The sequence below is a fragment of the Muntiacus reevesi genome, chromosome 1 (assembly GCF_963930625.1).
Source record: "Muntiacus reevesi chromosome 1, mMunRee1.1, whole genome shotgun sequence".
NCBI lineage: Eukaryota > Metazoa > Chordata > Mammalia > Artiodactyla > Cervidae > Muntiacus > Muntiacus reevesi.
The window spans coordinates 59,820,346-59,833,398 of record NC_089249.1 but is presented as its reverse complement, the minus strand read 5'-3'; the positions used below and the strand labels follow the sequence as shown (position 1 = coordinate 59,833,398).

Here is a 13,053-nt window from a genome sequence, read left to right as displayed (position 1 = left end):
GGTAAGCTTTTTTTTTTTTTTCTTAGAGAGAGGGGACAGAAGCCTTCAGGTGAGTAAAACAGTTTCTACAGTCTCAGGGTGGTTAAGGAAAAGTGAGCACGTATCCATAGAAAGGATTCTTTCCTTCCAAAGGTAAAGAAGCATTTTTCAGAACCTTTTGCTTTAGGCTACTTGGTTTTGAGTTAACAAACAATAGAAAGGAAACTCTGGCCACGGGACAGCGTATCTGAAGGACAGGCACAGGGCAAGGATACTGCATCGGTAGCCAACCCTCGGCCCCACAAAAAGCGCATGCTGGCAGGGCATTCCTGTGTTTTCTTTCTTTAAAAAAAATACACACATGCAAAGAACAGACTCAGCGTGCCCGCTTCTGACAGTGACGAGCGGGCTGACGGGTGGAGCGCCACAACACGCAGTCACCTGTCTGGTTAGAAACCTTCTGTGAGTGGCTGTTTTATCATATTAAATACACTTTGGAAGTCTACACGTTCATGTTCCATAATGTTACCTCTGCGTGTATATCAAAAAAGTCTATTAACCCTGAGGGCATTCTTTAAGGAGTTAATATTTTTCAATTAAAAGGAGAGCATCCAACAACTAGAAGTCTAAAATAAATGTGTGTTCGATCATGGATATAAATATGTGAATATACTCTATAAAATACATATGTGTTAGTATGAGAAATTTCCCCTTACCAATGAGGAACTACAATGCATATTTTCCATTGCAAAATAGTTAGAAGCACAAATCAGAAAATACAAATTAAAGAAGATGGGCCAGTATCCCTGGTTATATATGCATGTATCAAATGCCAAAGCTATATTCCTGGCTTCATACAAGGAATGAGAAAAGCACAGTACAAACTAAATTTTTTAAAACATCAAAATTACCTTTCAAAAAGATGTGGGTGATGAATCTATGTATTTAGGTTGCTCAATTCTGCAATTTCTAAAATGGAATCATCATAAATTGGGAAATTAACTTTTTTCTAAAGAATTTATTGTGCAGCTCATAGCAATTTTTTTTTAACAATTAAAGATATATTAGAATTTGAACTGTAACAGTTTCTGGTAGAAGGAGGTACTAATTTCCACAAAAACTAAAAGACATCAGAAAATCTGAAAAGAATTTCACTCCCTCAGTTTTCAAGGAATGCCTTCCTTTCATGGTTGAAAAGTATCGAGTTTTTGGAAGTATTTTTTATATCTTATCAATCCTTTATAGGAGTCTGATAGTCATTATTAGTCATTATTCTTTTAAAATTATATCTAAGCAGAATTTAGCAATTAAGAATTGAAAGCAACTTTTAAAACTGTCAAATGTTTTTTTTTTTTTTTTTTTTTTTTAGTTTAAATAATGCTGAAATGCTAATGAAGATCAGTATGGAATTTTTTTTCTTCCCCACAGACAAAATGGGAATTTTAATATCATTTCCTAGTCCTTCAGTGAGCTAGATAAATTATAACCCCTCTAGATTAAAGAAAAAAGAAAAGAAAAAACCCTGATTTAGAATTCAGATGGTTCACTGCTAAATTGCAAGGCATAGCAGGAACTTGTTTTTTAAATAAAGATTTCACAGATTACATCTTTAAAATGACTGCAACAAGACCTAAACTGCCTGCAAAATGAATCCATACAGAAAGGAGGACTTTTTAGGGAATAGGAGTGTCAATTACAAATTGTTTGAAATTTGACCACACTGGTCTTATTTATTGCAATACTCCCATTTTATTTTTTTAAAAACTCTAACATGATTTCACACAATACAAGTACTTCACTTTGTGCATAATGACAGTTTCATTTTCCTGACAGTGTATAAATATTATAGTTTTTAGATCTGGCTAACAGAAAGATAAGGTTAAGGTTGGATTTTTCATATATGTCCTTTTTATAAAAAGTGAAAAAATTTATCACTAAAAATCACTAAATTTATCACTAAAAAAATTTATCACCTAAATTTATCACTGCAAGACAAGATAATATTTAATGGCTGCAAAATAAAGTACTAAAAAAGAAAGCCAACGCTTTTGTTCTGTTTTGTTTCTTTCTATTTATAGAGCAACTTTTGGTGTAATTCCTAATTTTAAAGAAACATGAAGTTCATTGTTTTTTTTTTTTAACCAAAAGAAAGAGGTCATGTAAGCAATCAGACAGTGGACGACATTAGACTTGAAAATAAGGGTCTAAATAATTTTTACATGATGAACACATATTTTTTAGATGTATTTGAAAATAACCAGAGACGTGGACAAGCATTTTCACGGCTGTGCTTGGCTTCCAACGATGTTCAGAGAGAGGGATTTTCAACTACCGTCAATGTGGTTGCTAATATTTCAGCCATTCACCCGTTTTTCAGCTCTGTGTTCTAAACAAGCTACAAGCTCCTGCTTCCAAAGTCCTTCCCAGACTCAGTGTCTGAGGGGAGGCAGTGGACGCCGGCATGGCCACCTCCTCCTCTCCCTCACAACGTTTCTGAAATTGGCAGTCTCTCACACACACACAAGATGTGGAAATTTCTAGGAGGACCCCAAGGCTCACCGGGAAACTTCTTGCGCTGGGAAAAAACTTCTCAGCGCACACCTGGATCTACAGATTCGGAAAAATTAACCAGCTGTAGCCAAAAGCCAAAGCACTCAACCACCCGAACACAGCCTGCGAGAAACACAGAGCTCTTTGACGTGACAAGAAGACTTATAAATAAAATAGCTCCAAGGCAGACAGGCTGAACGAGCCTTTCAAGACAGCCTGTCGGTGCCTCAAACTTGAATATTAGAACATTAAAACGTTGGCAGCATGAAGATAATATCCTGGGATGTGTGCATGTGCGTGCGTGCGCGTGGACTCCCATGTATGTGTGTGTGTCCACGTGTACGTGTGTGTGTGGGGACATGGGTTTTGTGGCTCTTACGGCTTGGGGGCTCCCCTGAGGTCCTGATGGCCAGCGCCGAGCCCCGATGAAGGGCAGGCCCTACCTGTATTCTTTTGGGGATCACTCCTATCACGACACATGTGCAAACACCAAAAGCCAGTGAAAACATAACCTGCTGTAGGCATGAAGGACCAACCTCAGATATAGAAAAACTTTCCCTGCAATTAAAAAGAAAAAACTTGTGTTTTGTGAATGGGAAACCAAGCTGACTGCATTCGGCGTAGTCGGGACCAGAGCGGCCAGGCCAGCTTCGGGCAGCGCGGCTAGGGTCCTGGGCCGGGGCATGTTCTGTCCTCTGTCTCCGAAGCCGGGTAAGCCTGATCCCTCAGGAGAGGAGGTCAGGCTGGAGTTCAGGCCCCAAAAATCACTACCCAAGCCAGGCTGGGTGAGGCTGCAGACAGAGCCGTGGAAACTGGGATCAATGTGCCCGGGCTCTCGGTAAACACGCCAGGAGAAGGAGGGTCTACAAATCATCAATTCCAGTCCTCCAAAGTGGAGGCCATCTTGCTAGCAGGCTCGAAGGCCTTGAGGGCACCAGGATGCTTCATATCTTGTCCAGACTCTCCCCACACTCAGCCCACACCCAGCTCGTATCACTGCATAGGGTTTTTGATACAGTTCGAATCAACAAAAGCACCCCAAGCGTTTAGTCAGTGCCAGATATCATGAAACATTTTCAGAAAGCAACCACTCGCAGTGAAGATTTTTGCTAAGGTAGCAGGGATAGCATCTCGTGTGCGTGTGTAGCAAGCATCTCGTCACTTACACAGCGAGTTCCAAGCCCCGTCCCACGTGATCCTCACAACCCAAGTGGCAGACGGAACAAGAATGGTCAAACTTCCTTAAAGATGAGAGAAACTGAGGCCCAAGAGGCTGCAACAGTGACTATGGCCCAACGTCACAGAGGCCACGCACATTGCTTTGTTATTTCTGCTTTTTATTTTTTTTTAACGGAAAACATCACCGCCATCCCTTTGCACTCAGGCTTTTCATATATATATATATGTATATATAGGTAAGAACAGTTCCCAGGAAAAACAGAGCTCCTTTGGAATTTGGGTCCCAGGACTGCCTTGAGCTAGCCAGCTTGAGTGATCTCCCGCCCCCCGCAACAGCTCTGGTCATCTGAGGCGTCCACCCCTCCCTGCCAGGTGCATCACCCTCAAAGCTGGGCTGGACCAACTGACCTCCTGGTGTAAAATCACACCCGAGCTGGGCCTGCCAGAGTCCTCGGAACAAAGCTGCCTCGCCTGAGTTGAGGGCCAGAGTGCCCCCTTTCCACCACCCCTTCTGTTGGGGTGCCAACACCCTGCAACCAGGGACTTCCCCTGCCACGCAGCCAGGAAAGCTCCCAGCCCCGACCCGAGCCTCCCCTGGGTTTTGGCCCTCTGTGAGCCTGGCAGGTCCCAGCCAGTGGTCTCAATGTAAAAGGCCAAACGGGTGACGACGATGGCCTGGGAGAACCTCAGAGCAAGCATCCCTAATGACAGGCTCCCCGTGGAGAGGCTCCGGGGGCACTTCTCTTCTGGAGGGGTGGCCAAGGTCCCGTGCCCAGATGCCAGCGGTCTGCAGGGGCACACGCGTTCCCATCAGACGGTTCCTGCCTCTCAGAAAGCACGGGGGATACTGCCGCAGTTGGGGAGGGGCCAGGACAACAAGGAGCGGGTACAGAGAGAGGGAACCGGCTTATCTGGGCAATGGTTGGACTGAAGGTGATGCTGGCAGGGCCGGTCGCCATGGTGTTGCCCTCTCCAGCAGAGACCTGCACCACGGGGAGAAACTCCCCACGGGCCTGCCTCCTCCCGGGGCTCCTGGTACATGCTGACCCCACCAGATCACCCTCAGGACAGGACGTCTGCCCCAAAGATAATTTCCATCTCAGAATATTGCACCCCATAACCGACCAGCTCAGAAACACACTCAGCATTTTATAATGTCTCCTCAGCAAAGCCAGGTGAACAAAACCCACAGAACACAATGAGGGGCAGGCCAGAGGGTCTGGCTTGGCCAAGAACTTGAAGCCGCCGCCCTGTTCATTTTCAAAGACAAAGTCTTCCAAGACTCCTTTTTTTCGTTTCCTTTTTGCACTTAATTACAAGACAACGGGCTTAAAAAAAAAAAAAAGACAAAACGTTTAAAAAATTTAAAAAACGGTTACAAGGTGCTAAGTCTCAAAAGCTGCTTGGGATAAAAATTATAACCTTGTCCAGCACTGGAAGAGAAAACAGAGAAGGCAGAGGATAAGTGTTCAAGGCTGAGTGAATCCTCACCTGCCTTCAGCGCGTCCTGGCGGAGGGCCTCACCTGGGCCTCCCCGGGGTCTCTGTAAGGCAGCGATTTGGAGGACAGGCAGGGCTGGGAGGGGTGGGGGCCGCATCCCGGTGCAGAAGCGTGGGAAGGTGCCTGTGTCCCCGCCGAGGACTCTGGACTAGGCACCCCAGCAGCACCTGCTTTTCCCACGGCTGGACGCCCACAGAAACCGAGGTGCGGAAGAGGAAAACTTGGCACCCCAGACCCTCCTCTGCACCTCGGCAGGCGGCTCGCGGTCCCTAAGGCGCCTCCAGCCGGGCGCCGGCCTGGACGGGGCGGCGGCCGCCTGGGGTCCGTCGTCGGACCAGCGCATCGGCGACCTGGGCGGGCGGCGGGGCTGGAGCTATTCTCCTCCCGGCGGTCCGCATGGCCCTGGGGGCTGGGCGGCCTCGTGCGCCTCCTCCAGGCAGGGCCAGGGCCGGGCAGGTGGCTCGGTATCTGGGGCCTGGGGTCCGCCTCGCGTGGGGAGCGCGGCGGCGGCCGGGTCCACGTGGCTGGGACTCTCCCAGTCGGTCTGCGGCGGGCCCGGCAGGCAGGGACCAGGGCCCGAACAGGGACCAGGGCCCGGGGCCCGGTGTCCGAGCGCCCGCGGGACCGGACGCGCGCCGGGGTCCCCGGGTCCGGGGTCGGAGGGCCTGCCCGAGTCCAGGTCCGAGGCGGGGCCGGGGTCACGGCGGCGGCACGTGCCCCAATTAGCCGCGGGCGGGCGGCGGCGCGGCCCCATTGAGGGCGAACAAAGGGCGCGACCCCGGGGTCAGGGAGCCGCGGGCCGGCGGCTCTGCCCGGTGGGCCCGCCCTGTTTACTTTGCCCGAGCAAAGCGGACAATATAGTGACTAAAGCGGATTAGAGGGTCGCGCCCGAGCCGCGGGACCTCCCGGCCGGGGCCTCCCCGCCGGCCCGTCCCCGGGCCGCCCCGACCCGCGCCCACGGAGGCCGCGGCTCGGCGCGCGGGGCGGCCGTCCGAGGGGCCCCGGGCCGGCTCACCTGCGCCCCGGGCCGGCTCACCTGCGCCCCGTGGCGCCCGGGCGGGGCCACTCCGGGAACCGCCCCCCTCCACCGGGCCTTGTAAACCAACCTCGGGCAGGGAGTCATTGATTTCCCGACCCTCCGACACTGCTGGTCCGGGGAATTCATTTAATGCATTTTACGGGACAGCAAATGGCACTTGCTTGAAGGCTGACGCTTTTAGATGCAAACACGGACATCGCTTTTCAGGTCACATCGTCCTGCAGCGTTAGGGTTAAAAGGGAAAATGCCCGCCTCTTGTCTGGACACTGCCCGGCAGCAGGTGGCTTAAGGCTGCAGAATAATAACATTTTAAAAATAATACGTTGAGGTAGAAAAGTCCTGGGAAGTACAAGCTGGGGGGAAAATTATGTTTTCTTTCTTTCTTGTAAAAGAAACACATGAGCATATAAATAAACCCCTAAGATTTCCACCCAAAGACCACAGTGTATCATCTGGCATGCTGAATTCAAGATCTATGTTCTCCAGATAGGAACTTGCAGGATCTTTTAAATTGCCCTTAAAAAACAAGCAGTAGGAGCAGAAAGCACAAACTCAAAATCAAGCAGTCTAACCATTGTGGGGGGGGGGGGGGGAGGTTATTGGACCAAACATCCAAGAAAAATAAGAACGCCTTTCCCCCACTTCTTGATGCTGTTGTTTATGGGGACAAAAATACTTCTTAAGTTCAAACAAAATCCTAGTTGACATTTTTATGCCTTAGCTGTTCAAGTGTATATATTTGACTAGGAGACTCATGTAGGATTTGATTAATAAGCTATCAACAAACAAATCTTTTATAAGAGATCGAATACTATTTACTGACTATACATATTTGTTGACCTAACGAATATTTCTGCTACATGCCATCTATCCACAACTATTGGAGGAAAATATGCCATTTGTCTAGATTTCTACTCACAATACTTTAAAAATGATTTTTCCTTGCTTATAAAAATACCACATGTTTAGAGATGGCATAGCCTAATCTAAAGCATAAGTAATTTAAAAGTAAAATATGAAGACAGACATTTTAGAGATAATTTAAGTAATAAGAAATATAAATAATCCAAGTCTAAAATACAGGGGAAAAGGAAAATTCACCTACATGCCATTATCTAGAAAATAATATTCAATTGCATTTCCTTCCCAACAGTGAACAGATGCATACAGTATTAATACATAATTTACACACATATTTACTGTTTGGGAAATACTGGCTCCCATACATCCCTACGCGCTGACAAACTCTTTGTCAACAGTATTTTAACAGTGACATGATTAATATTCCATTATACTGTTAAGTGATAATTCACCCCAGAACTCCCTATTATTATTACAAACTTCAGTTCTTGCTAGTATTTCTGTACCGTAACTAACACTATAACCAATGACCTTGCCTGTGAAGTTTGTCTGAGAGGTGGGTTGTTAACAAATCTCTTAATGATCCATCGTTAATCTGACGTTGAAGCCACAGCGTTATCTGAGGGGGTCAAGACAGAGCTTCGTAGACTTCACGGCAGCAGCAATGAACTTACAAATTCTAGAATTCACTTCAGATCAGTTACTGCAGATAGTGATATGGAAATTCGTTTGCTTCCCCCTCCAGAGGCCTGGTAACTGTGGAACTTTTGCCTGATGGGTTTGTGGGACCAGCCAAGGCACATGCCCGATTGCAACACAGCGTTTGGGAACCATGCCCTTGCATGGAAAGCTCTGGCCTCTGTGTGCCTACCGAGTCACTTGGCACCAACCACCACCCACTCGGTGAGTTTAAGTCAGGACCAGAGAGCTGAACACCTTGGAAACATTATCTCGACAGCTCTGTCAAAATCTTGCACGTCTGAGGAGTGCTTTGGCCCGAGGGGCTTTCTTTGGGAGAATTCAGACCTCAGGCCTGCTTATCAGCACCGCCTGCGTGGGGTGCCTGCTGTCCTCCCACGACCCGGCCCTGATCAGCTTGGAGGAGGCCCGGCCGTGCTGCTGGCCATCGCCATGGCAGGCACCGCCGTGGGCACCGCGAGAGGCTGTGTTTTCGGCCACTTGCCCCTTGTCCCTGAGGCCCTGGGAGAGGCTGGGCTCTGCCCTGGGGCCTCGCTGGCGGCCCGGCCTTATGCTGACACGGCTCCCAGGACGGCAGGGGAAGGGGCCCGGCGACCACAGAGCCGAGGTCTTCCCCCCAAACACCAGGACCTGCGTGAAGGTGGAGGCCTGGAGCTGGGCGCTGCCACCGGAAAACAGAAACACAAAGAGGCCAGGTGGCCCCAGCCCAAAAGTGCCGTGGAGTCATCAGGAAGTAGATGAGGCAGAGAAGACAGGCTCGAAGGAAACCTGTGGACATGGGACCAGAGCTTTCGTGTGTGCTGAACGGTTTCTCCCTGTCATGCCTGTTCCTGCATCTTCCAAACTTTCTACAGTGACCATACATTGCTTTCATAAGAGAAAGGGATCCTATTACTGATAAAACTATTATAAGTCCAATAGACAGAATTCATCTTAAGACTAAGATAAATGATTATTATTACTCAGGGGTTGAACATAAACAATAAGAACCATATATTATTGCCAGGAAAGTTTTTAAGATGATAACGCCGGGTCACATGTCTCTAGCACTTTACCCTTTAGAGAAACGCTTTCAAATAGAAAATGAAACTGGGTAGCCTTGCTATGCAAATTTTGGCTGTAGTGTGAATAATTCTTGCAACAACCCTTGACAGTGAGCAGGGAAGGACACTTTCTTCCTCCTCTTCAATTGGGGACACTCAGGGTTGGAGGAGCTGAGTTAAGAGCCCCAAGATTTGAATGGAGGCTCTGAGTCGCCGCCCCCACCCCACTGTCCGTCTGGCAGCTTCCGGACCTCCATCTTAGCACCTTCCTACAGGGGAGATATTTTCCCCAAGGATCCAGGGTGTTTCCCGTTTTTTCCATTATTTTTCCTCATTACTGGAGGTGGTGCCTATGGCCGGGGCGGAACTGCAATGAATGAAGATTGTGTTGTGTTTGCTCAAAAACAATGGTATTTGCACAGGATCCAATTATCTCAAGAGGTGTGTTGCAGCGAAGTGGCCTGGCAGAGGTGTGACGGCGTCTCAGAAAGGCAGGGGCTGTCTTGTTTTCATATGACACTATAGGTGAACGCCGCACTCCTGGGAAGGAAAAACACGCCGTGGCCCCTCTGGGGCTCCAGTTCACCCCGAAGAACTCTCTCTGCCTGCGTGGGAACACGCCTTTTCCTATCGTTCTTTGTCAGAGTGGGCCATTTCCAGCCCCTAGATAACAACGGATGGGAACAAATCCACGAATCAAACACGTTTGATCTTTGGTGTCTTTCTTTCAAAGGGAGTTAAAAGGCAAACCAGCATGCTGTTTTCTACTCTAAAAGGCAATTTCTAAATTTGGATTTTGAAAAAAAAATTGTACTCCAGCTTGAAAAGCCAGTGGCCCTCAGAATGCAAGGAAGCTATACCACTCTGTGTGAAAATCATCTCAACTGGTTTAAAATACATCAGAATGAAAGGGTGTGAGCTGACCATAAGTCTTCCCATCACGGATGATCTGAAAGCAGAAGTGGGATGCACATAGACCGTATGCTCTGTCCCGAGAGCCGGCTGGGCCCAGAGGCAGCGTTCAGTGATTTTTAAGAGAGAGTCACCAATATCGCAGGGGCCAAACAGGTCCAAGCTGGTGATATTCCAAAGCCATCCTCAATTTTTAGATAAGGTTTAAGTGTGATACAATAAATAACTACAAAATGTCACCCACAGGTAAGGTGAATACATTGGAGACATCTATCTCCTCCAAGAAAAAACGTCTGGCTCTTGGCTTTTTAAGCTGTCAGGAAATGGGCACATTTTCACAGGACCTTTTCTTTTACTTCCCCTTGTTACCCAGGGCACAGCAAATCATCTCTGCCTTCTAAAATAAAAACACATGCCACTTTAATTTCACAAAGAGAAGCCAGCATGCAGAATCTCCGCACAGATCATTTTTAAATTAAAGAGAGAGGGGGGAGGCTGTTAACTGTGTTTTATACCTTTTGTGGCGGGGGTGGGGGCAGTTACCTTCTCCACGTGTTAATAATTTAACTGTCAAATCACAACAAACAGCTAATTCCATTTCTGAGATGCCAGGATTGCAACTTACAAGGGGAGATTTTAATTGTAACTGCTAAATAGCAAATGCTGACAGAAGTCCTGTTTCCAATCCCTAGACAAGGCTGGGACATGACTAATTTATTTTATCTTATCCATCTATCTGTGCGCAGGATTAAAATATTTATATCAGTCTGTTCACTTTAAAACATGCAGTGCAGGCACCAGCTTCAGGGCCACTCCTTAATTTTTCACAGTTTTGGCTTTTCATTGTTTCCAGAAACGCACATTCCCTGCGTGGCGAATATTCTCAAATGCTGATGGGATCTTTAAGTCACACAGACCCAGTCCGCAGCCACACAAATGCCCCTGGCCACGCTGACGGCGACACAGCTGTCCTGACGCCTCTGTCCCCGGCGATGCCAACGAAATCACGCAGGCCCGAGCCCGACTTCGAGAGGAAAGCTTGCCTCTGGCCGGGGTGGCTGACGGAAAGCAGAGCCTGGGAACGCTGGCCCGGCCAGGTGGCCAGGTAGGCGGCGGGCAGCAGGGGGTTAAGCAGCGAGTGGGGAAGGGCGCAAACAAAAGGCCACGGGCAGGGGAGACGGGCCGCAGGGCCCAGCCCGGACAGGCGCAGACACAGGGAGCTCTGTCTGCCTGCCCGCTGCCCGGCACTGTGACTAACCGCCCCACTATTGTGCCCTGAAGCCAGCCCTTTGTACCACCCCCCTGGCGTCTAGGAGCGCGGCCGAGGAACCTTCCTCGTCCTGGAAACTCGCAGCCTCGACACCCATTCTTCCAGCTCTCGGGGCTGCTGGGGGCATGACTAGCCAGGGCAGCGTCCTTTCCCCTGGTCAAGAAGGGATAGCAGCGGAAAAAAAAAAAAAGCAGAAAAACCAGTCTCCCCAACTCTGGGGGAGGGGAGCCCTAGGGACCGCTAAGCTTGCCCTCCCTGCCTGATGCCATGGCCCTTCCTGACACAGGGCCACGGAACTTTGAACTGTGGAGAGTCCCTCGGAACGGAGATGTACGTGCAAAATACACTCTGGATTTCAAAGACTTAATACAAAACCGGGGGTAGGGGGGCAGGGAAGGGAAAATATGTCATTAATAATTTCGTATTAATTACACATTGAAATGCATTATTTCGGATGCATATTAAAGAAGTCGTATTATTAAAGTGAATTCCACCTGTCCGTTTTTACTTCTGTAAAAATGGGGAACATGTTAAATTACAGATGCGGCTGCCTTGACAGCCGTGTTTCTACCGGACAGAGCTACGCCAGGCTGTGGGTTCCGGGGCCTGGGAACGGGCCTTGCCCGCAACCCGCTTCCTCCTGGGCACACAATGGGGACACCACTGTCCCTCCCCGCCCAGTGGCAACCCTTCGCCCAGTGGCCCGGAACCCAGGCCCTCACGGCCTCACCTGACCAGCCTGTGTTCACTGCCTCGAGGACGGGGTCGTGCACACTCAGGTGTCTGGGACCCCTTTGTAAAGCATGTAAGTGTGTGTAGGAACACGCACACGCATGCTCAAGGGCCCTGACCCTCCACTGCAGGTGTGTCAACCGTGCCGGCTGGAGTTCGGAGAGACCCGGTTCCCAGGGCACCCAAGGCCCCCCTGCAGCTGGACATCTGGCCCTTTGCTCTGGGACAGAGCGGCCTCGCCCAGGGCCCCATCACGACTTTCCTGGACTCAAGCACTTTTGCTTTCATGGCTCCTTCCTCCGCAAATATTAAAAGTTATATTTTATGACTGCACTGGTGTCAAGAAGAATATAACCCACGCTGAATTCATCATTATGTGTTCATTATTGCTATAGTTTTTTTTTTTCTTCTGATTAAAATTAAAACGTATTTCTGAACCCCGGGCACTGTGCTTGCATGGACCGTCAGTCCGAGCACCCCTGACCACTCACTGAACGGCATCCTCACCCACAGAGGTGCGCTGGCCTCTCTTTCTGCATTTGGGACTTCCCCGCCACCCCTCCAGTGACCCGATCACCCTCCTCATTCTAGAACTCCTTCTTTAAGTCCTGCCCTGGATGAATGGCTTGTGAAGGCCCCACTAGACACCAAAAACCTTTCTACATTATTTTTAAAACACAAATGCTGATCATGAGCAAGGCCCGGGATCGCAGCATGACTAAAGGTCCCAAGTCGGCGAGAACCAAGCCCCCCCATCCCCACCCAGCTCAGTGCTGGGGTCCCTGACCGGGTGTCCTGAGTGCCACATTCCCCACCAGGAGAAGAGCCCACCAAATATGGGATGGCGACCCAAGGGGTGACTGTTAGGGGGTGCAGCGGGCCACCACCGCCCAGCTCTGGGCACCCACGCCCTCCAGCCCTCACACCCCCGTGTGGGCCCAGCCTCCGGAGCCAGGGTGAGGAGGCCGGGCTTCTCAGCCCCTCTTGGAAGGAGGCATCCGAAGCTCTCACCACCCACCCCTCCTCTGGTGCCACCGCGCAGGGCCTGGGCCACCCTGCGGGGGAAGACAGTGCAGGAGATGGTTAAAATTCTGCATCCTTTTTGCATCCGCCTCCAGAGGAAGCGCTGCTTTTTTTTTTCCTCTCTCTCTCTCTCTCTCTCTCAAGCAGGAGGAGAAAAAAAAAAAAAGCTGAGAGCAGCAATTTGCAGGCCTTGGGATGTTTTTCTCCTTGACAGCCCTGGGCCCCGCCTCGCTGGGCCTTCCTCCGGCCAGAGCGGCCACAGCGCG

At 49.5% G+C, this 13,053-nt stretch overlaps 1 protein-coding gene and 1 long non-coding RNA gene across 4 annotated transcripts in view; one reads left to right on the top strand and one right to left on the bottom strand.

Moving 5' to 3' along the window:
* LOC136175114 (uncharacterized) overlaps positions 1–13,053 on the bottom strand; it is a 62,808-nt gene that overhangs the window by 41,562 nt on the left and 8,193 nt on the right. The window lies entirely within an intron of this gene.
* LOC136160544 (uncharacterized) lies at positions 8,417–12,200 on the top strand. Its single transcript, XR_010661628.1, has 3 exons — positions 8,417–10,008; positions 10,616–10,867; positions 11,896–12,200. It is a non-coding gene; the product is annotated as an uncharacterized lncRNA (long non-coding RNA).